Raw genomic sequence first — 24,984 nt, forward strand, 5'->3', positions numbered from 1 at the left:
AATGGTATCTTCATGTTTTATAGAGCACATCTCAGTGTTCAAAATTTTCATCATGTCGTTCGTCTACTTATTATCACTCCACAGATTTTTTTCCTTAGAACATCTAGTTTATTGCTCTATAAATGTCCACAAGAACTGGAATCCTAATATTTACCTTTGTTCTGAAAAAAAATGAGTATTGAAATACTTATCTTTCAAAATCTATTCTTAATGAGAAGCAACAGTTACAAACAGCCCGTAAAAGGTACATCGGATTTTGACCATTTTAGCTATGAGTCAGCTCTTGCAATGGAATTTATTTATAACTCCCTGTTTTCTTTGAACAATTCCAAAGATTTTTATAACTTTTTAGTGTCAAGACAATAGTATCGTGTTATATTGTCACACTGTTTTACAGTATCCAATTCCACCATTGAAATAGTTTTGAAATGTTGAAATAGTTTTGTTGCTTGCCAATTCAAAGTTGGACAGTCCAAATTACATTTCTTCTCTAAATACTAATTTTTGTCTACGATTTATGGGGCAAAAATTCATCGTTTTCTCGATTCTCACCTTCTTCCATTTGGAACAGCAAAGTGATTAACTAAAAAAAACGAAAACTAACTAAATTTGTTAGCAATATCCCTTTTCAGATAGAAGTGGCCATGTGTCCTGACCAAGGACATATAATAAGTAGATGTCATTGGATGGGACTTTCAGGAAACCTCTTTAAAAGCAGTGCAGACTCAGCTAACAAATATTTTCCCTTGCCCTTTCTCTTCTTCCTTCCTGGAGAGTAGATGAGATGCCAGAAGTGGTGCAATGAGCTTGGGTTCATGAAGCAACTAGCATCCACTAAGGATGGCTGAATGGAAGTACAGAAGGAGCCTGCATTATATTGACGGCAGGGAACCGCCATCTCGGTCCTGAAATGCCTTGCCCAGACATCACATAATGTGAAGAAAATAAAAGCCTTCATTTGTTTCAGCTTCTGTTTTTCTGGTTTCTGTTACTCACAGCCAAGCGCAATTTCTAACTTCTGAGTGATCAGATTAACAGTAACACAGAATATAAAGATTTTCAACATCTTGAAGCTTAAAAATTGGGATAGGTCTACAAAGCGTGGGTAAACATTGTGTTATACAGCCATTAGGTATTTTCAAGCAGTATGTGAAATCAAATCATCTGTTGGGGAATCAGATCAATCATTTGACAGAATGATCCAGTTATTAAGAAAGAAAAAATACTAATGCTATCATCCATGCTCCGTTTATTTCAGTACAATAAATCTGGACATAGAAAAGATGACATGCGCCATGATTTTTGAATTATGAAACTGACAGGAAGCCTATAAAGTTTTGGGTTTTTTAACATGAAGAATTCTTGTGCTCAGGAATATACACATATGTAGTATTGTTCACACAGGGAATGAATTTTTACCTTTAACAATGGAAGCAGTAGGAACCTCTAAACTGTAGAATTGAAAAAATTATGAAAAGTAGTAAGAATAATGAGTCTTTTTCTATAAATATCTAATAACAGTGATAATAGCTACTTTTTTTTTTTTTTGCTGGGAAAGATTTGCCCTGAGCTAATCTCTCTTGCCAATCTTCCTTTTTTGTCCCCCTCCCCAAAGCCCCAGTACATAGTTGTCTATCCTAGTTGTAAGTCTTTCTAGTTCTTCTATGTGAGCCACCACCATAGCATGGTTGCTGATAGAAAAGTGGTGTGGTTCTGTGCCCAGGAACCGAACCAGGCTGCCAAAGTGGAGCAAGCCAAACTTTAACTGTGAGGCCATAATGCCTGGATCAATAGCTACTATTTAAAATACGCAAATAATGGGCCAAATCATGTAGCCGATCTTGAAGAAGAGAAGAATTCAGTGGATGCATTGATGTATTGCTGAGTTCATTCTTCTTTTGTTACATATCCCCAAGAAAGTCTCCATTCCCAGTGCAAGGACACAGTGAAGACATTTGGAGAGGCATTTTATGTAATTAAAAATCCTCTCAATGATAGCTCCTACCACAACTGTATTAATTTTCTATTGCTATATAAATTTTCACCTACTTAGTGATCTGATACCCAATTATCACCTCATGCTTTGAGTAGGTCAGAAGTCCTGTAGGGCATACTGGGTTATTGGCTCAGGGGCTCACAAGACTAAAATCAAAGTGTCAGTCAAGACACCTTCTCATCTAGAGCTTGAGACCCTCTTCCAAGCTCACTCAGATGGTTGGTAAAATTCAGTTTTTTCCAGTACAAGACTGAGGCCCCCATTTTCTTGCTGGCTGTCAGCCAGGGGTCTTCAGGTTCTAGCCGTATGCCCTCCTTCTCTCACAATGTGGCAGTTGTTTGTCTTCAAGGCCAGCAGGAAAACATGTTACTGATGCTTTACCTTCCTTTAAAGAGCCCATTTGATTAAGTCAGACTCACCCACAATAATCTCTCTTTCAATTAACTCAAGGTCAGTTAGTAACGTAATCGTGGGAGTGATGTTCCATCATATTCACTGGGCCCCACCCACACTCCTGGGGAGGGGATTTTAGAGGGCATGTACGCCAGGTCACACAGTCTTGGAGCCATCTCAGAATCCTTCCTATGATGACAACCTACAGCATTGTGTTGCTTGAAGAAGTAGTTATAACGGTTACTTTTAATTCACAGCTCTGAAGAGGAAGGCTATGTCCGTATTCTCACCTAATTATCTGGAAATTCTTTGTCAGCACTGCACTGTCACCACCGTTTTGAAATTAGGCATTCAACACTTTAACATGACAATTTCTTCAAACTAGAATAAAAAGAGATTAGCTATTCGGATTCCACTCTTTTGTGCACATGCCATAAACAGTGCTCTCAGACCTCCACCTATGGGGTTGCTACCCAGGAGTTTTCTCCTCAGGCCAGTCCCACTGCATTGTTCTGGAGCTACCAGCAATGGTGGCCACTTCCTCATTAGGCTAGATCTTCAGTGTGGCTCTGGACTTTACTTACGGAAACTTAGCCGTTTTCTCCAGCCTTCCCAGTTATCCCCTGAGCTACCTAATCCCCTTTGCTAAATCTATTTCAGCTAAAACTAGCCAGAGTGAATTCTGTTATTTGCAAACAACAGCCTTGACCAAGACAGTGATTGATGGCAGATGTGGTGGTGGACAGCAGGCCTTTCAGGAAATGAGAACTTGTGGCTGCTTCTCTGATGTAGTCAGGTTAAAAGGCCAAGAGAATCCAGCCCATGGCAGCAGTGGAGAGAGAGTTACTTAAACGATCACTCGCTTATGGAATGAGGAGCCTATCAGGGGCAAGGCTTTCAGGGACCACGTGATGGCAATTGTACAAGAGTAGAAAGGCATGTGGAAGAAAAGACTGAAGGCTTTCTTATAACAATCAGTCTGGAGGCTTCTGATTGTTATAGAAACAAAAAGACCGTGTGATGGCTAATATTATGTGTCAACTGGGCTAGACCATGGTACCTAGATATTGGGTCAATGTATACCTATATACTTCATATGTATATGCATACATAAACATACACACACACACACACGCACATCCTATTGGTTCTATTTCTCTGGAGAACTCTAAGTAATACAGATAGGCATAAAATTTGACCATGACCTGGATCAAGTTGTGGTCATAGAACTATGTACACCCTAAAAAAAATGCCTCCTGTGGCCACGTGGCTATTATAACTGAAAATATAACACACAGTGTTATCCTATGATTGTTGATTTATAACATCAGCTGATTTCACAGTCCCGTCACTTCTCTTATGAAAGTATTGCTTAGGGGAGAATCACACCACCCTTCAGACTCCTAATAATTAGAACGGGGCATATGGGAGGAGTCTGGTGAGTCACCGTACTCCAAACCCCCTAATTTCACCGAGCCTTCCCAGTCCAGCTAAAGCAGCCCTTCCTGGTCTGCCTGATGGGGTTGTTCCTGTCTTGAATTCCATGGAATGACCTAGACAGAGGCAATTCCTTTGTAAGGGAAATCTACTTCTCCTCATTCCCCTCCCCTGAGAATACTCATTGCCCATTGACTTAGAATTAGAGATTTCCAGAGGCCTATTACAAAGTCAAACGAGGAAAGAGAAAGCTTACACACACAAATGTATACATGCATGCATGCATACAAGTAAGCAAGATTTTTGCTAATTAATATCAGCAAAAATCTGGGGAATATATGTGGGAATGCATTTTGAGCATGCTTGCAGTAGATGGATTTTCCAGTGACGGCAGAACAATATCTCCTATCCCACATGCTCCAATTTGATGATCTTCCCATCAAGAGTTGAGCTCTCTTATTCCTTCCCTTTGAATGTGAGTTGGCTTGTGACTCACAGGAGTGAAGTTACGTGATTTTGAGGCTGGGTCATAAAAGGCAGTGGTCTCTATCCAGCTCTCTTCAGGATGCTCACCTTCAGAATCTAGACACCATGCTGTATGGAAGTCCAAGCAACCATACAAAGAAGCTGCATGCAAGGCTCCTAGCCCATGGCCTCAGCTGAGATTCCAGGCAAAGGCCAGCATCAATCACCAGAAAGGTGAGAAAGCAGACCTTTACTCAGCTCCCCACCCAACCCTTGATTTAAAATTTTTCCAGCTGAGGCTTCAGACATCATGGAACAGAAACAAGCTGCTCCCATTTTTGAATTCCTGACTCTCAGAATCCTCAAAAAGAAATTTTATGGCCCTGAGTTTGGGTCACTTGTTACACAGCATTGGTAACTGAGACAGTACTTGGGCCAGCGAACATAAATTTAGATTTGTCTGAGTTACTGAAATGAGTGCACTTCTTATCTATTCTGGAGTCAATAAGCGAAGTCAAGTAACTAGAGTTTACAGTTTTGCTCAATCGGTTCACTGAAACCTGGTTCTAGTGGTGGTCTTCCCTAAAGGAAGATGTAAAAAGAAAAGTTTGATATTATGAAGAGGAAGAGATATAAAGATTTGGGATAAATAAGAATGTTGATGAATATTTATAATTTGCAAACCACTTACACTCACACACACACACACACACTGTGGCCCTCAAAAGAGGCCAGAAGAAACTCCTTTCACCACACCATTGAAAAATACATTGGTGAGTGGAGGGCTGACATCTTTGAAAAGGGACACTGCCGTGGAAATGGGCTCTCTGGTGAGCAGATCTTTGGCTGACAGAAGCCTAGCAGCAGTTCTTCATTTCAAGAGACAAGAGGGACATGGTTATGGTCATAGGGAATTGGTCAGCACAATAATTATATGATTCATAACAAAGTGATCTTTGACAGTGCTTTGACAGGATCCCCAGAACGAAAATACAGGGCCAACCTACTTAGATCTTTTTTGATATAAAAGAAAAAGTAAAAATAAACAACAATAAAACAACGATCTCCTAATTCTGAAGAACAAAGGCATAAAATGAGCTGTCATGATAGCATCAAAACCCAACAAAGAATGCCCAGACTGAGTCAGTTCATAGATCAGAAGCCCAGCAACGAAGGAGGGAACCCAGAAACCCCCTGAGGAAGGACCCTAAGATGACGTCACATGTAAGTGATGTATAAATCTTTCTTCTGGCCTTCTCCAGTGGGCTCTGCAGCCATTTTGCAAGGATGGCTGTGTGCTACTGGAGAAAGGAAAACACTTTTGGGGATTACTGGATATTTATTGGCTCTGAGCTAATAGTTAATCCATAGAAACCCAGGCTTTTACTCTGGCCCACTGGTCAGGATGGGAGCACCTGGGCACCAGGTGATAAGTCAGTTTTGAGGACCTAGTCAGCCTTAGAGTGGATCCAGTGCCTCCACAAAGCCATCTGGTTGATATTTTCCCAGGTCTCAAAAGTGAATTTGAATAAAAATACTCAACAAAAGCCCCATATTGGCCCTTGACCCCTAGAATAAAAGCTTAAATTATGATAGAAATGGCCAAATGTAGTCCGGAGACCTATGTGCTCTCCCAAAATGTTAAATCAAAAGCAGTACCACACACCTGGGGTAATCATAGAGACTAGGGCCACCATTAAAGACTTAAAAGATGCACAGCTGGTGACTGTTACCACACTGTCGTCTAATTTACCTATCTAGCCCTTGCAGAAGAGAGATGAGTCTTGCAGAATGACCAAGGGTTATTTTACATTCACATGACTTGTCACATCATCAGGATGCTATTCTTTAGTAAAGAAAATATGTCTAGACCCCGGAATGTAGCTAGTGATCTGACAGTGCCTTTTTCTCTGTCCCAATGGATAGAGAATACTAGAGGCAGTTTGTTTTTTTCCTGGCAGGGACAGACTCAAACCTTCATTGGCTTCAGTGCCCAAGAGCAATACAAACTCACTGACTCTGTTCCACAACTAAGTGCACAGAACATCCTAGTGGTCTATAAACTGGTGACTTTATACTAATGCAACCCAGTGCACAGGAAGATTAGCTAGGTGTGTTCATAAAACACATACATATCAAAAGATAGAGGATATGAAAAATACAAGGACCTAACACTTCAGTGAAATTTCTGGGAGACCACTGGACTCAGGTTTCTCAAAATGTCTCCTCCAACATGCAAGAAAAGTATTGTACTGTACACCCCCCTGTCGCTGAGAAAGGAGAGCAGTGCTTGCTCAATCTTTTTGCATTTTGTAGAAAATATATACGACATTTGGTTATGCTTCTACAAATAATTAACAAGTCCGCTGAAAGTCGCCCAGCTTCGAGTGCGGCGCAAACCAAAGACTCTAGAAGATCTAGACTACAGTGCCAATGCTCAATTTCAAAGTACAGTATCATTTTCAGTAAGTAACTATACATTCTCCTTTTGAGAAACCCTTGGCTTGCTGTTGGACCCTGAATGTTTGAGAGTGGTACACCTTGTGACCATGGAAATTAAGCTGGAAATAAGATATGTGTTATCTTATCTACTGAGCTATAAAGTCAGATATTCCTTGCTGCATTCCATCATCCCTTGGAAATGGTTTATATTTGAACAGATTCAAATCGGTCCTGAAAACACAAGTTGCAAGAGCAGGTGACCCATACTGTCATTCCATCTACTCTTGCCATGCTGCCATCATTGTCTCAATCCACACCTCTAGACTCATTAAGGAATTTCTATGACCAGGTGACTGAGAAGAAAAATATTCCAGTTTACTATCGTCCCATTGGATATGACAATCCTGAGAAGCACCCTATGGGAACCTCTATGTTATAGAAGTATTCTTCTGGCCCTCATTGTGTAGCAGTATTTCATTGTCCCTTTTAATGCAGCTCAATCACCCCACCTACAGAAGTGGACAGCTACATCATGACAATCCCACTCAGGGGTGACCTAATGATCACTGTAGAAAAATAAATACTCCCAATAGGCAGAACTTCAAATAATACATCTCATGATCCACTTACCTGGAAAGGGAGATAAGCCACAGGTCTACATTAATTTATGGTCAATAGCTAATGGTTTCATTGGATAGTCAGGGACTTGAGAAGAATAAGATTGGAGGGCTGGTGATGAAGAAGATTAGAACAAAGACCAATCTAGACGTTTAGACTATTCTAGAGTTCGAGATCATTTGTGTTGCAGGTGAATATACAAAAAGACTGACAGTATGTAGAAAGTTTTCAATAAACAGTTGGACAAGATGACCTGCTGTGTGGATTTGTTAACCTCTTTCCACAATCATCCCAGTAGTTTACTGAATGGTCTCATGGAAAAAGTGGTTATGGTTTCAGACAGAACTTATTTTTTCAAGCCCATTAATTCATGGGCTTAACAGCTTGGACTTCCTCTCCCTTCACATGTATAGATATTACTTCTGCTGAGTTCCCAGTTTCAAAGCAACAGTGGACAAACATGAGCCCTGCCATATGGTACCATACCCCAAAAGGAATAACCAGCCACCTGATGACAGGTTAATTACATAGGGCCTTTTCCAACATGGTGAGTGTTGGAATCTGTCCTCTCTGAAACTGATATATTCTAGACATGGATTTGTCTATCTTGTCTACCAAGTTTCTGCCAGCAACACCATCTGTCAACTTACCGAATGCTTCACTCGCTGTCACCATTATTCACATAGCATTGCTTCTGACCAGGGATCTTATTTTATAGCAAAAGAATTACAAAATTAGATTGATGAATTTAGGATGCCTTAAGATTTTCAACCAGAAGCAGTTGGCTTTGTAAAGCAGTGAAGTGACTTATTGAAGATTCAGTTTGGGTGCCTACTGGGAGATTTCACACAAAGTTGTGATGACATCTTGTAGAACACAATATATGCTATAAAATAGCCATCGATACATAGTGTTTTTTTCAACCATGGCCAGAACATATGCACTTAGAAACCAAAAAGCGAACATGGGAGTGGCACTTCCCACTATCCCCTCAACGGTCCACTAACAAATTTTACTTCACATCCTGGCACGTTCAACTGCATTGGTTTAAGGACCTTAGTACTCAAGGGAGAACGCTTCCACCCTTGAGACACAATTGGATCTCAAACCACTTGACAAAGCAGACGAGGGGATTACCATGTCAGCAGTGGGACTGAGCATGATTAAAAAGGGATATTACTGCTACACAATGTAAATGTGGAAGAATATTTCCTAAACAAGGGTTCCTATAGGGTGCTTCTTAGTATTTCTATGTCCATTCATAAATGTTAATGGAAAACTAGAGCACCCTCATACGGGCAGAACCACCAGGGGCTCAAATCCCAAGGAACGGATGTTTGGGCTTCTCCACAGTAGGTAAAGCAGCCCAGTTAACTGAGCCAATACTGATCTGAAGATAAAAGGAATGTAGAATGGTTAGTTGTTGATGAAGACAGTTATAAACATCAACTAAAGACCCTTTGCAGAAAATATAACTGATTTTCTGTTTTACTCTTGCTTCATTTAGTATGTTTTGTTGGCATTTACTTTATAATTTAGTCCATATACTAAAAACATCAAGGCAGAGTTGAGAAAACATAACCATCACTACATATATTAGACCCAGAAAAGATTGCACTAAGTAAAGAGTCTTGGAGTCTCCTTGTCTGGGGAGAAAGTGAGGTTTTTTGTTTGTAGGAGAGATTGTCACCCTGTTAAGCAGGAACATAGTTTTTGTTGCTACTTTTAAGTTTGGAAAATAGATGTATATCCAGATAAAGGGTGGACTATAGTAGACCTGTTTTTCTGTGAGTTCTCAAACTATTTTAAATATTCTTTTTGCTTTTGATTTTTTCCTATTTTGTAAACCTTCTTTCCCCAGGTAAAGTCCCAAAAACTAGATATTTACAGACTCTTTTACAAATAGTGCAAGCAGTTACCTGGTTTCAGCCCTGCGGGAAAATAGGGTCTGCATGGGGAATTCATGTTTTGATGGTATGAATGGCACCAGAGGTAGAGGTAGTGATGGAGTCTCCTCTCTAATCCGTGAAATACGGTTATGGAGTCAGTGGCAGTGGCGGTGGCCGCTTCCTCCTCAGGACAGATCTGTGGAGTGGTTCTGGAGTTTGTGGTGGTAACAGACAACAACTCCCTCCCGGTCTGTGGTGTGCCTCAAGGTATTGTTCCTGGAAGCTTGATCTGTTTCTCCAACTGTCCCAATGATCCTGTGTAAGGGACCAGAGAGTTCATCATTTGATCTAAGACACATTTGGGAGTAAAAGAAGATGCTGTTAATAATGTCAAGAATAGACCAGAACTGGACTGAACAGATGCGACACATAGTAACTCTAACACTGTGATTTACTTAATACATTTTGCTGCTTAAATTAGTCAGAATAAGACTTGCTTGTTTTTTCCTATGAATCCTAACAAAATACCATTGGATTTTTAGGATTATAAAATTAGTTAACAACGTAAGTGGACCCTGTGTCCTATATTGTGCCTATAGTACAGGGAAGAATATCCTGTTCTACATATTTATAAAGCAAATTCAGATTAATTCAAATCCATAGAATCTATTATATCAATATTAGTTGACTTAACGTAGCCATATGCTTGTCGCCTCAAGAACCACGACTTCCACTGATGTGTTGTTAATGAAGCCTAGGGAATGGAAACAAAATATTTTGTCACGAGGTTTTTATAAATAGTGGTTCACTGACATAGGTGAGTCAAGGTTGTTAAACACAATATTACTACGACAGAATATAAACTTAAAGAAATCTTGAAGTTAGTGTCCTTGTTAAAGTTGTCATTATCTAATTTCTCTGTAAGTCGTTACTTTATGCTATGAATGATAGCTATATGCATATTGTTCTATGTTATAAATATACATATTTGTACTATAATACTACTACTTTCAGAAATCCAAGAAGAAATAAATATGGGTCTCATTCATCATTCCAGTGTCTTCATTCAAACAATGTTACCGAACACTTACTGGCACTTTACTCACTCGTTCAGCAATTCATATAGGCACTAGGCTAGGAGCCAAGAATACGATGATGAGCAAAACAGACATGATCCTAGGGACATGCGTCTCGTAGTCTCAAAAAGGAAATGCAGTAATCAAATTATGATGCAAATAAATATATGATTACAAACTGTAATGAATGCTATGAGGAAATGTATATGATGCTCTGGGACCTAGGTTATATGAGGAGTCAGGGAAGATGCTTCTGAGGAAATCATATTTAAACAGAGACCCAAAAATGACAAAACAATAACTAAGCGTGGGAGTTAGTGTGGGAGAAGAGGCTCCTCTAGACCGAGAGAAATGCAAGCAAAAGGCGATGAAGCAAAACCGGGCATGAATTTCAGTTCAAAGCACTGAAAGGAGACCCGTGCAGCTGGAGCTGAGAGCAAGGGAGAGCAGGAACACAGTCAGCTCTGGAGGCAGCTGCCACCATCATGGCCCTGGGGGTGTGAAGGGGAAGGAGGGCTTGCCCAAGGCCTCTCCCCCTTCTGGGGAATTGGGTAGGTCAGCAACAACTTCACACAGAATACCAAGAACAGAAATTAGGTTCTGAGAGGATAGCTAGTGCCAGAATTCTACCTGAAATTGTAAAAAGCAGACAGACATGGAGAGGGAAACCCGTGCCAAGGTCCTTGTGGGAAAGCCAAAAATTCGGAGTCCAGACACCGAACCAGAAACACCAAAGTCAAAGAGGACCTTTAGATAAAGATGTCAGACTGAACATACACATCTACCTGTCCTTTCTCTCCCAAATTCCTTAGCCTACAAAAAAGAATTTTCTAAATGTTCACTGATAAAGGATAATTGTCCTGAAAAACAAAAATTGTACCATCCCCCAACCAGAAATTTGAGAAAGAAACAAAGTGGATGGGAAATTGAAGGGAAATAAGAGCCAATAAAACAAAAACAAATAAAAACCTCACCCAGCCTAAAGCACAAACAGGAGAAAAGTACTTGAGTGAATTTGTATTTTATAAGCAAACATTGTTTATTATCAAAATTACCATTGAGAGGGACTTATACACCCTGTATTCTGTTGGGAACATTTCAGGAGGCCAGGGTCTTGGAGGGGGTTAGACACCTGGAAAAACAGCCCTGGGCAATTGATCTCCAACCAGTGCATTCTTACAGTAAGCGCTCAGGAATGTGCCTGGTGGTCACGAGTTACTTTGCATCTGGTGAACATTAGAAATGTAACCAAAGTCTCCAGAACAGTTGAGAGTGATTGAGAGACTAAAAAAAAACTCTGCATAATGGCAAAAAAAAACACCGAAAAACCTTAGGAGTTCTGTCAGCACATGGTGGTACCAGCAGCAGGACGCCCTCGCGAGAAATGACAGCCAGGTAAGTTTCCTCTCCAACAGCGAGGTTGCTCTCGTTCCTCCTGCTCCGCAAAGCTGTCTGGACGCAGCGACGTATACCTTTTCTACTCCCATGTAAGGAAGTTGTGTTATTTACCTGAACCTTTGCTGTCTTCCAGTCAGCACAATCATCTTTATAAAAATGGCACGATTGCCTTTTTTTTAATGAATAAATAAAAATTATCCTTGTAAAGCTCTTGAGAAAGGTCCACTTTGCAGACAATCTAAACTATCTTAAGCATCCAGCACAAGTGATTTTTTCCTCAGTGTTGTAACAGAATAATATTTCTTTGGTTAAACACCTAAAAAATGCTTGGCTTACATTTAGAAGCCATGTGATGACAGACAAAGCTGTATCTTTAATCATTATTGTCATACTAAATGTGGTGAGTGTTTTTACTACAAGAGGCACATGGATGCCAAATATGATGGAAAGAACAGCAGATTTACATCTCCCATCTGAGATTTGCTCATTCTGGGATGAAACTGAGTGAATAGAATGACAGGCAAAATCATCTGTCATATTAAAAGAATTTTTTCTTTATATTTCCCCTACAACATAATTGAATTCTGGAAAATTACATATGAATATAGTATAAGTCCACTGTAAAAATAAGAACCATTCCAGATATAGTGTAAGCTTCGAGGCAGCAAAAATGGAAAGTAGAGTAGCTTTGGCAAAATTATCAGAGTAATTCATTAAATGGTGGTCTTTGGATAAGCCCCCTGAGTCAGAGATTTTCCTCTTCCCCTAGAGGAGTGAAGGGTAGCTACAAGAGCCGGCCCAGTGGCATAGTGGTTAAGTTTGCAGGCTATGCTTCGGCATTCCAGGGCTTCCCAGGTTTGGATCCCAGCGTGGACCTACACACTGCTCATCAAGCCATGCTGTGGTGGTGTCCCACATAAAAAAATAGAGGAAGATGGGCACAGATGTTACCTCAGCAACAATCTTCCTCAAACAAAAAGAGGAAGATTGGCAACAGATGTTGGCTCAGGGCCAATCTTCCTCACCAAAGAGAAAAAGAATTGAAGCATAGTTACTGCTGTTCACCCCCCAACAGCAACCAATCTGCCAGGAGTATGAGTGCAATGAGTGTTGGAGCTGGAGAAAGAAGAAGAGCAATGCAGTAGCTCTAAACCTCCATGGTGATAGAAGAGAAAGAGAAAGGAAAAGGGGAATAGCTAATTGGGCACTTGTTCCCAGTACAAAACTTTAAGATATTGTTCTCTAAGGTGTTTTCTGACATAAGGAGATCTAATTGGGACCAGAAAAGCAGTAAAGAATGCCAAATAATTTAAAATCCCAAAGAATGATAGAGAACCCTACCCTCACATCCAAAATCAAGTCATTCATAGACCCTACCTAGTCACATATCTTACCCAGTCCCCAAAGAGCATTGAAAATCATTAAACATTTCAGAAAACAATTACCAAACATCAACTTAAGCAAAATGACTATTCAAACAAATAAGAAATCTTAAAGTTAAAATATGTTTCTAGCAATGTTCCAGATATTTATCACTGCATAACAAAATACCTCCCTAGTGGCACAACCATTTTACTGCATTTAACCATTTTGTGGGTCAGGGAACAGGGCAGGTCTCAGTTGGGTGATCTTTCTATTCCTTGTGTCATCGACTGATGTCATATGCAGCTGTCAGATAAACTGGTCTAGACTTTCCAAGACAGATTTATTCACATGCCTGGTGCCTCAGTGGGATGGCTGGAAGAATGGACTTGGTTGGAACTGTCAACCAGAGCATCTACAAGTTGCCTCTTAACACAGCAATCTCAGGGCAGTCAAATTTCTTACATGATGGCTGGCTTCCCCAAAGCAAAAATTCCAAGAAACCAAAGTGGAAGCTACAAGGAATCTCAGAACCCAGTCTTGGAAATCCAGTAATAGCATTTCTGCCCACATTCTAATGGTCAAGCAAAACTAAGGCTAAGCCTTAGGTACTCTCCACTCAAAGGCAGAGAATTAGATTACACTTTCAATAAGAGGAATAGCAAAGAATTTGGGACCACGTTGAATCTACCACAGATGGATAGTTTCCACTCATGGCCATGATGGAATAACTAGTACCAGAAAAACCCTCCTGCAGTAAACAACTAGAAAACTGGAAAAACATGAAACAGCTGTTTTCAGACATTGGACAAAAGGCATGAAAGATTATGATCTCTGAGAAAGAGAAATAAATGAGGGGATCCCAACGATCACCTGGTTTTCTGGAGAGAAGCACTTCCTGGAAATCAGTTCAGGGAGAAAAAACCTAAGCAGAGTACCATGATGTTGATGAGCTAAGAAGATAGAGACTGAATTTTGGGAAGGCCCAGGTGACTGAAAATTTCAGAATAGAATATAAAAGAGAGAAAGAAACAAGGCAGAGAAAGAGTCCCAGAAATATGCACAAGGTCCCCTTGAAACATTCACTGAATCCTAACTCCAGAGGATGGGCATCTGCCACACTGGACAAAGTAGAATTATGAAAGAAGTACAACTACCAGGGACCTGTAGGATAAACAATTACTAAAGCAAGTACAAAGCAGAAAGATCTTTGACCAACTGCAAAAGAAAAACTTTGTTAAATACTGAAAGTATTAGGTAGAGGCTTCAGGAAGGCCATGCCTTATGAGTAGGACTAATTAGTCCTAGAGCAGTGGGTCTCAACTGGAGGTGATTTTGCCTGCTAGGAGACATTTACTAATATATAGAGCTAGATTTGATTGTTGAAGGAGGGCTGATATTTGCATCCAGTGGATAGAGGCCAGGGGTGCTGCTAAAAATCCTACAATGCACATGACAGTCCTACCAAAAAGAAAAAGAAAGAAATATGGCAATAGTCCTGAGATTGAGAAACCCTGATTAGAGTAAGACTACTTTAGACCTGATCTAGTAAAGTTTAAAAACAAGCTTCAGATTGATTAAGCTCATATGCAATTAAATACATTGCTAATCAGAAAAAAAGATCTCAACAATCTTTAAATGAAACAACAAAATTAAAGGAAAACAACAATATTCAGACTATTTTTGAAAATTGTAATCACAATCTCCAAATTCAAATACAAATTTTCTAAACATGCAAGAAGCAAGAAAATTTCACCCATAAAAAGGAGAAGGGAAAACAGTCAATAAAAACAGACCCAGAAATGACAGAGATGACGAACAGAGAATATAAAACAGCATTATAAATATTTTCCAGAACTTAAAGGAAAATATGAACTTAAAGAAGAGAAAAGTGGAAACTATGAAAGAGAACTAAACTGAACTTCTAGGGCAAAGATATGCACTATCTAAAGTGAAATGTCACTGGATAAGCTCTTAAGATTAGAAACTGCAAAAGAAACTGTACACTAAAAACTACAAAACATTCTTGAGACAAATTAAAGACCTAAATAAAAGGAGAGATGTAATGTGTTCATGGATTGGAAAATTCAGTATTGTTAAGATATAAACTCTCTCCAAGTTGATCTATAGATTCAGCAAAATTTCAATCAAAAAATCAGCAGGCTTCTTTTCATAGAAATTGACAAACTGACTCTGAAATTTATGATGAATTGCAAAAATCAAGAATAGCCAAAATAAATTTGAAAATAAGAACAAAGTTGGAGAACTCACTTCAAGGCTTAAAGATACACTAATGAAACAGTTTTGTCACAGTATAGAGACAAATAAATAGATCACTGGAGCAGAAAGGAGTCCAGAAATAATCTACATATATACTATAGACAACTGGTTTTTTTTTTGTTTTTTTTTTATAAAGGTACTAAATGGGTTCCTGGACCCATTTTCCAACATGTGAAAGGTGGGGGTGGTCTTCCCCACACATCCAAGCACTGCTACAGACACCAGCTGCGTGTCCTATAATTCAACTCAATTCTGACACTATCTACCTGGAGATAGCATCAGACTCCACAGGGTAATCAGTCCTACAAGACTGCCCTCCTGCCCTCCAGATGCCAGTCACATGCCCAGATTGTCACCTAAATGTGACCTACTGGCTATAAATCAGAGGTCCCCAAGACCCCCTCCTTGGCTTCAACTAATTTGCTAGAAAAGTTCATAGAATTCAGAGAAACAATTTACTTACTAGATCACTGGCTTATTATAAAAGGATATAACTCAGGAACAGCCAGATGGAAGAGACGCCTAGGGCAAGATATGGGAAAAAGACTTAGCTTCCACGTCTTCTCCAGGTGCTCCACTCTCCCCAATCTCCACACGTTCACCAGTCTGGAAGTTTTCTAAACCCTCTCCTCTTGGGCTCTTATGGAGCCACATTACATAGGTATGATTGGCCTCTATCCCCTCCCCGGATGTGGGGGATCAGGGCGGGAGGCGGGGATTGAAAGTTCTAACCAGCTAATCACATGATTGGTTCTCCTGGCAACCAGCTCCCATCATTAGGTGGGGTCTAAAAGTCACCTTCTTAACATAACAAAAGACATCTTTTTGCTCTCATAGTTAGGAAATTCCAAGGATTTTAGGCGCTCTGTGCCAAGAATGAGGTTGAAGGCTAAATACATATTTCTTATTATAAGTCACAGTATTGCAGGTACAAAGAGAAAACTTCTATAGGAAACCTAGGAGAAAATATTTCTGACCTTGGATTAGAAAAAATTATTTAGATATAACACCAAAAGTATAATACATAAAGCTAAAAATTGATGAATTGGATTTCATCAAAATTCAGAACTTCTGCTCTTTGAAAGGTACTGTTAAAGGAATGAAAAGATAAGGCACAAGTGAGGAGAAGTAATTGCAAGTCAGGTATCTAAATAAAGACTTGAATTTAGAGTGTAGAACTCTTAAACGTAAATAAAAAGAAAATAAACACTCCAATTAAAACTTGAGAAAAGATTTGAACAGACTCTCCACCAAATAAAATATATTGATGACAAATAAATGTGTAAAAAGATGCTCAGCATCAATAGTTGTTAGGGAAATGCAGATGGAAATCACAATGACACATTATTACACACCTATTAAAACAGTTAAAACTGAAAGGACTAAGCACACTTGGTGTTGGTAAGGATTTGGACAAACCTGAACTCACAGATACTGCTGATGGGCATGTAACATGACACAACCACCTTGGAAAACAGTCTGGAAGTTTCTTGAAAGTTAAACATACACCTAACATATGATCCAATCATTCTACTCATTAATATTTATCCACAAGAAATGGAAGCACATGTATATAAAAGACGTGTACACACTTCTTCACAGCAGCATTACTTCCAATATTTCTAACAGCCCCAGATTGAAAATATCCCAACATTTCAGACATTGAAATACTTCTCAACAAGAAAAAGGAATGCAACGACACGGATAAATCTAGAGTAATTATGCTGAGTGACAGGGGTCAGACCAAATGAGTATATTCTTTATGATACAATTTATAGAAGAGCCTATAAAATCTAAACTTATTTATAGTTGGAGAAAGCAAATCAGTGGTTGCTTGTGAACTGGGAGTAGTGAGAGGAAGGGATTTCAAAGGTGCACAAGGAATCTTTTGTGAGTGATGAATATATTAACTTTCTTGATTGTGGTAGTGGTTTTATAAATGTATACAGATTTCAAAACTTATCCAATTGCATCCTTAAATAGATGTGGATTATTGAATGTTAATTATACCCCAATAAAATTAATTTTAATAAAAAGAAATATTGGCCAAACTTTTTCTTCCAAATTTGATGAAAACTATAAACACTTATATCCCAGAAGCTCAATAAACACCAAGCAGAATGACACATAGAAAATCACGTGGTTTTATACATGGAAATACACCACTCAGATCCACCTTCAAGGAAAGATTTGTTGTCCCAACTCTGGGAGTACTGTCAGTAAACAGCCTGGAACTTTCAGCCCCCTTAAAGATTGCTTCAGTTGCAGAGAGCCGCCTCACCCAAGGGGATGCCCTTCAGCGGGGGGCTCATATTCAAATCACTGATCTTGGCAGAGGCATCCAGAGGTCCCCGTAAGGTGAACTGGGGCTGTTGGGCCCTCATGACACCCTCATGTCTCTCTCTGCACAATTCTCACTTAACCTATCATCCTTCCACAGGTGTTGAGCCGTGGGCACTCCCTCAGAAACAATCTGAACAACCGAACTCTGTCTCAGAATGTGCTTTCCAGAGGATTCGGCCTGAAATGTCAAGGCACACCATAAGCAAATGCCTGTACTCCAAAGAGGGAGGAAAATTTCCTAAAAGCAGACAGAGCTACAAGATACATTATATACATGATTTTTTAAAGTCTACTGACTTCTCATCAAAAACAGGGCAAGCTATACGATATCAAATCATTATGTTGTACACCTGAAGCCAATATAATGTTATATGTCAATTATACTTCAATTTAAAAAACTGCAAGCCAGAAGATAAGGGAGTAACATTCTGAAAGTTTTTAAAGAAAAAGAAATGGTCAAACTAGAATTCCATATTGAATGAAAACCTCCTTTAAAAATGAAGGCAAAATAAAGACTTGTTCAGAAAAACAGAAGAATGAGGTAATTTTCCACCAGGAGACCTACACTACAAGAAACGATAAAGAAAGTTCCTTAGGTGGAAACAAAATGATACCTGATGGAAAAGCATGAAGAGCGGTAAAAATGATAACATGAGAGTAGACATATAAAACTCTAGTTTTTCATTTCTTTTGATAATAACTGATTATTTAGAGGAAAAATAATAACTTTGTACTCTAGAGTTTAAAACATATGTAAAATGTATGACCATAACACAAAGTACGGGAGAGAAGAAATGGAAGTGTATGGCTATAAGATTTTTACAATATGTGGTTGCCAGCTTCCAAGATGCCTCTCAATCATCTCTACTTTCTGATATTCATGCAATTATGTGTCACCCTCCCACTCTGAGCCAAGTGACCTGCGTGACCAATAGAATACTAGAGAAATGATTCTGTGTCACTTTTGAAGTTAAATTATGGAAGGCATTGTGGTTTCCAGCTTGTTCTCTTGGGATACTTCCTCTGGGGGAAGTCTTCCCATGTCATGAGGACATTCCATCATCCCTGTAGAATAAACCCCTGGAGAAGAACAAAGTCTACTTACCAACCATCGGGATGGTCTTGCCAGCCCTGTAAGTGAGCCACCTTGGAAACACCTCCTCCAGCCCCTAAAACCTTCAGATGACTGGGGCCCCAGATGACATCTTGACTGCAATCTCACAAGAGGCCCCGAGGCACAAATACTACTAAGCCACTTGCAATTTCCTGACCCACAGAAACTGTGAGAGATTTCTTTAAATGTCTGTTGTTGTTTTAAGCCATAAAAATTCCCACTCATTTTATAAGTATTACCCTGATATCAAAACCAGATAAGAATATTACTCAAAAAGAAAACAAGAGACATGAAGAAGTACATTCCATAATTGCAGAGAAATACAAGTGGGGTTTATACCATGAATACAATGTTTAATAACTGAAAATCAGATTACAGCATATAAGAGAAAAACTATATGATCATACCAATATAATTTGACAAAATCTAACACCTATTCATGATTTTTAAATAATAATTCCGTAAACTAGGGAGAGAAGAGAACTTCCTCAATTTGATAAGGACATTTATAAAAAGCCTGCAGGAAGCATTACTCTTAGTGGTAATAGATTTAATGTTTTCTCCAAGTTTGTGAAAAAAAAAGTCTAGGATGACTGCTCTTATAATTTCTATTCAACAGTGTACTGGGAGTCCTAGCTCACTACAATCAGGCAAGAAAATTAGAACTAATAAGTTAATTTAGCACAGTCACAAAATGCAAGGTCAATATACAAAATTAACTTGTATTTCTATGTACTAACAACAAATAATTGGAAAATAAAATGTAAATAATACCATTTAAGGTAGCATCAAAACACATAAAATAATTAACAAAGTATGTGCAAGAGCTATATACTGAAAGCTATAAAACATTGATAAGAGAGACTAGAGAAAGCCTAAATAAATGGAGAGATATACTATGCTTGTGGCTTGCAGGACTTAATATTGCTATGATGTAAATTCTCTCCAAAGTTATTTATAGATTTAATGCAATCTCAATCAAAATTTCGGCAGATATTTTGCATAAATTGACATACTGATTCTAAACTTACACAGAAATACAAAAGACCAAGAACACCCAAAACAATTTTAATTTTTTTTTTTTGAGGAAGATTAGCCCTGAGCTAATATCTGCTGCCAATCCTCCTCTTTTTGATGAGGAAGACTGGTCCTGAGCTAACATCTGTGCCCATCTTCCTCTCCTTTATATGTGGGACGCCTACCACAGCATGGCTTTTGCCAAGCAGTTCTATGTCTGCACCCGGGATCCGAACTGGCGAACCCTGGGCCACTGAAGCAGAACGTGTGAACTTAACCGCTGCACCACCAGGCCGGCCCCCAAAACAATTTTGAAAAATAAAACTGGAGGACATATACTATCTGATTGCAAGACTTGCTATAAAGCAAAAGTACGATATTGGCATAAAGATAGACGTATGGATTAATGAAACAAAATTGAAAGTCCAGAAATAAACCTAAACATATGTGGTCAGTTCATTTTGTACAAAGGCACCAAAGTAGTTCAATAGGGAAAGGATAGTCTTTCCAACAAATTTTCAGAAACAGCTGACTATCTACGTTTCCAATTAGGGGGAAAAAAAAAAGCTCTTGAATAATTTCTTGCCTTGTACACAAAACCATGAACAATAGAAGAAAAAATTTTAAATTGTACTTCATCAAAACTAAAATTTTCTATTCTTCAAAAGGCACTGCTTTTCAAAAAACACTGTTAAGAAAATAAAAAGTTAAGGCACAAAAGGAGAAAGTAGCTGCAACACTTATAAAGGACTTGTAACTGGAATGTTTACAAATCAATAAGAAGACAAATGACTCAACTTGAAAACGGTCAAAATGTTTGAAGAGGCATTTCAGGAAGATGTATGAATGGCCACAAAGCACATGGAAAGATGCACAATGTCATTAGACATTAGCGGAATGCATGTTAAAACCATAATGAAATACTTCTACGTGCCCGTTAGAATGGCTAAAAGTTAAAAGCCTGACCATAACAAATGTTGACGAAGATGTAGAGCAAATGGAACCCTCATACATTGATGGTAGAAATGCAAAATAGTACAGCTACTTTGAAGTACCATTTTCAGATTCTTATGAAGTTTAACATATATTTACCACACAACCTAGCACTTCTACTCCTTGGTAGTCACCTACGAGATATAAAAGTTTATGTCCACACAAAGACTTGCAAGTGAATGTTCATAGTAGCTTCATTCATAATAGACTCAAACAGGAAACAACCGAAATGCCCATCAAGCGGTAGGGTGACAAATAAATTGTAACATATCTGTATAATGGAATACTATTCAGAAATAAAAAGAAACAAACTACTGCTATAGGCAACACTATGGATGAATCACACAGACATTATGGTTAGCAAAACAGCTGGATATGAAAGACCACATATTATATGATTCTATTTACATGAAGTTCTAGAACACATAAAACTAATGTATAGTAATAAATTTCAGATCAACGGTTGCTTGGTGTGAGGAGAGTGAGGGAGTACTGTCCGCACCAAGGCACAAGGAAACTTGGAGGTGATGAAAATGCTCTCCAGCTTGCTTCGAGTGGTATATATTCTATCTACATGAGCGTATAACATTTATCAAGACCCATCTAACTACTTAAATTACGACTATTTTGTTGTATGTACATTTTACCTCTATAAAGTTGATTTTTTAAAAAATAAAATCTTTATCTTACAAACGAAAAAGATGTGTCTCTGAAATTAAAAGTTCAATAGATGCGATAAATATGGAAGCGACTCAGCTGAAGATCAAATCAGTGAGCTAAAAGATCAAAAGTAAAGCTTCTTAGCCCAAAAGGACATGGCAATATCAAGTATTATAGAATACTTGGATATTTTAGATAATTAAAAAGTTCCAACAGTCATCAACAGGAGTTCTACAAAGAGGAAATAGAGGGGAAGAATGGAGAATTTTCTATAAGAAAAATACAATTTCCCAGAACTGAAGAAAGTCAAGAGTCTTCACACTATGAGTACCACCGGCTGCAGAGAAATTAGGACAAAGGAAAAAAAATATCTTGTTAGATAACTGCACAAATACTGGCAAAATTTCAGGATTCTCTGGAAAACAAGACAATTTAAAAAGCTTCAGACACAAAACAATCTACAAAGGAACAAGGATTGAGTGGAATCAGATTTTACATTGGCATCACTGATTGTCAGAAGAAAATAAAGCAGTGTCTTTAGTATTCTGAGAAAAAAGTGATTTGTAGTCTATAATTTTGAACCAAGTCAAACCGGCATTTACTCACAAGGGTAGAATAAAGACCTTTTCAGGCATAAAAGAACTCAGAAATTTCATCCTCCTGAGACTTTTCCTGAAATACCTCAGATCTTTCCTCTTCTTTCGATCTCCACTTGGTTTGCTGCTGCCTAGCCTCTGCCTCTGGCCTTGCCCCAGACTATACCTTTTTGACTTTGCAGCTGGGATGATGTTTTTAAAAAGCAAAGTTGATCATTTTCTCCTCCAGTAAAACCCTTTACTGAATTTCTTCTCCATGCTTATCTCCAGCCACTCTTCTTTTTCTCCAGCTACTTCTGGTCTCCTGAGAGCCCTTCCTTCTCTCCCATTTCTGTCTGAGCTATAGTCTCTGAGTCTCTAGAATGTTACATGTTCCTTCCTGATTGCCTATGCTGGGAATGCTCTTCCCCTGGCTCATTCCTCATCTTCCTTCAGATCTTTCTGAGTCTTAATGTTATTTCCTCAGAAAAGTGTTCGATGGACCCCCACTCCCATCCCCACTCCCATCAGATTAGGTTCAAATCCTCTGTTATTGACCCTGACTTTTACTTATAATTATAATGATTGTATTATACAGCTGTAACTAAATATGTATTTGTATAATTATTTGTTCATGTCTTTTTTCCCAGTAGACAGTAAGCTCTATCAATGTAGTCTCATTTTACCTCCAGCTCCGTGGGCAAGAAAGCTGTCAGTTCCTAATATTTGTTCTCCTTTCTCTAGTAACAGACTAGATATTTCAGTCTCCCTTGACTGTGCGGCTAAGTTCTGGCCAATGGAGCGTGAACACAACTTGTGGGTTGCGCTCTTAAAGGAAACAGGTTTGAGCTTCGCTTCCCCATTTCACCTTCCTGCTTGCTAGCAAGCCATCATAAACCTTACCAAGGTCAAAACCTTAGGGACCAAGGATCGACAAGCCGAGAAAAGTATCCCTGACTCTGAGGGGCCACCTCATACCAATCCTGGAATGATATTCTTGGACTGTTAGTTGAATGAAAAAAGAAAAATACTTCACATTAGATTGCCAGACCCTGGCTCCCTCCTGAAAAATACTACTCCTTCCCCAAAAGAAAGAACTCTAGAATTGGCTCTCATTTCACTTATGATTTCTTATATGCTCTTTCCTTTCACTTAGGGGTACCATAAATATTTATTATATTCAATGATCTATTTATATAATCTTTCAATTTTTTATTATCCAGTTATCTAGATGTCCTCTTTAAGACCCACTGCTTCCATGTTATCAATCTGAAATTAAAATGGGGAAAGAGGATGTAACTGAAAAACACCTTCTTATGAGCTATATTTAGAGGCCTAAACATGTCTTCACCTCAAGGAGAAAAAGCGTATCCATACCAAAACAGGCAAAATTCAAGTCGGTATGGAAAGATCTTACTGTATCTTGAGTTTCAAGGGGCATTGACAAGAACAACCTCACACACAGATGTGGCAGTCCATTGTGTAAGTGTAAATATCCATGGACAATTGCAGTAGCCTCTTAATTGATCTACCTACCTCCACTATGAACCCCTCAAATCTGTCTGCCAAAATGATATTTCTAAAATGAAAATCCGATCATGTCACTTGCCCTGCTCAAAATGCTTCATTGGATTTTTATTGCTCTCGGGATAAAAGACCAAAATCCTCACTGTGGCTTTCGAGCCTCTTTAGGATCCTCTGCCTCCTTCTCTAACCTTCTCCTGCCTCCCTCTCCCTTGCTCTCTGAGTGACAGCCACGCTTGCCTTTCTTCAGTTTCCTCCAAGCACCATCTCCTTCCCCATGAAGAGCCCTGACTCAGGTTATTCCTTTTGCTAGAAATATTCTTCCCCACTCAGGACTCCCTTGACTTTAACTCCTAACCGAATGTCACATTTTTAGGGAAGCAAGCCTTGTGTGAATCTTCAGACTTATTCACACTCCCCATTTATACTCTTATAGTTTTTCATAGAACTTATACAGTTGTAATAAATTATCTATTTGTAAGCATATTTGATTCAAGCATAACTCCTTTTTTGGCCACAAGGCTCATGAGAGTGAGGGTCACATCTATCTTGCACACCATCGCATCTCACGGTTTATGGGGGGACTTACTAAATGTTGATTGAATAAAATGAATGAATGGATGGATGAGATAGGATTTGTAAAGTAAAGGTAAAAGGCACTCCTGCATATCTTTTCTATCAGCCTTCTTCTTAGGGCCTGCAATTCTCTCCATTGTTTTAATCTAATCTAACATAGATTAAGGGTTTCTGGAATTTGATTGTTAAACCTGAAATATATGCTTCTCAGGCTCTATTTCCATCTGTAGCTACCAACCAGAAACAGTGTGAAAGAGCAAAGCCCCTGTGGAAATTCTAGGCAAACCCCTACTTGTGAACATAATGTTCTGGGGTGCAAACTCAAGTGTGGAAAGGGGAGGGAGGGGCTCACAGGAGGAGAGGTAGCATGGTGTGGTGGTTATGAGCTCAGACTTTCCAGCTGACTCTCTGGTTTTGAATCTCTTCCCATCACTTCTGAGCTATTACTCATAGGCAGTTTTCTACCCTCTCTGTGCCTCAGTTTTCTCAACTTCAAAATGGAACTAAATATTATGTGCCTCATAGGCTGATGAGGATCAATGAGTTAGTGCTAGTAAAGTGCTTATAAGAGTCCCTGACAGAGGACAGGCACTACATAAGTGCTTGTAGGTAAAACTTGTTACACAGGAGATGCTGTTCCCAGAGAAGTAAGATCTATTAGCAGCCAGAACAGTCAAGTGTATATAAACGCAACTTCAGAGGACATAGGCCAGGTCTACCCGCTTCTCACCATCCTTAACACGTTGCTTTGGGTTAAGGAATTGTGCCACTTGGGAGTCTCTTGTTATATACGGACATCTTCCAGGAACTGTAAACAGAAAGCCTT

The 24,984-nt window shown here is 39.0% G+C and overlaps 1 long non-coding RNA gene across 1 annotated transcript in view; it reads right to left on the reverse strand.

Moving 5' to 3' along the window:
- The window catches only part of LOC123285980 (uncharacterized), a 43,315-nt gene extending 27,293 nt beyond the window's left edge, over window positions 1-16,022 (reverse strand). The window contains exons 1-2 of the long non-coding RNA XR_006528102.2: window positions 15,820-16,022; window positions 9,271-9,555 (exon numbers count right to left, since the gene is read on the reverse strand). This is a non-coding gene — a long non-coding RNA (uncharacterized lncRNA). The remainder of the gene's footprint in view (window positions 1-9,270; window positions 9,556-15,819) is intronic.
- Between the last annotated feature and the right edge of the window lie 8,962 nt (window positions 16,023-24,984).

Source organism: Equus asinus, chromosome 5 (genome assembly GCF_041296235.1).
Source record: "Equus asinus isolate D_3611 breed Donkey chromosome 5, EquAss-T2T_v2, whole genome shotgun sequence".
Taxonomy (NCBI): domain Eukaryota; kingdom Metazoa; phylum Chordata; class Mammalia; order Perissodactyla; family Equidae; genus Equus; species Equus asinus.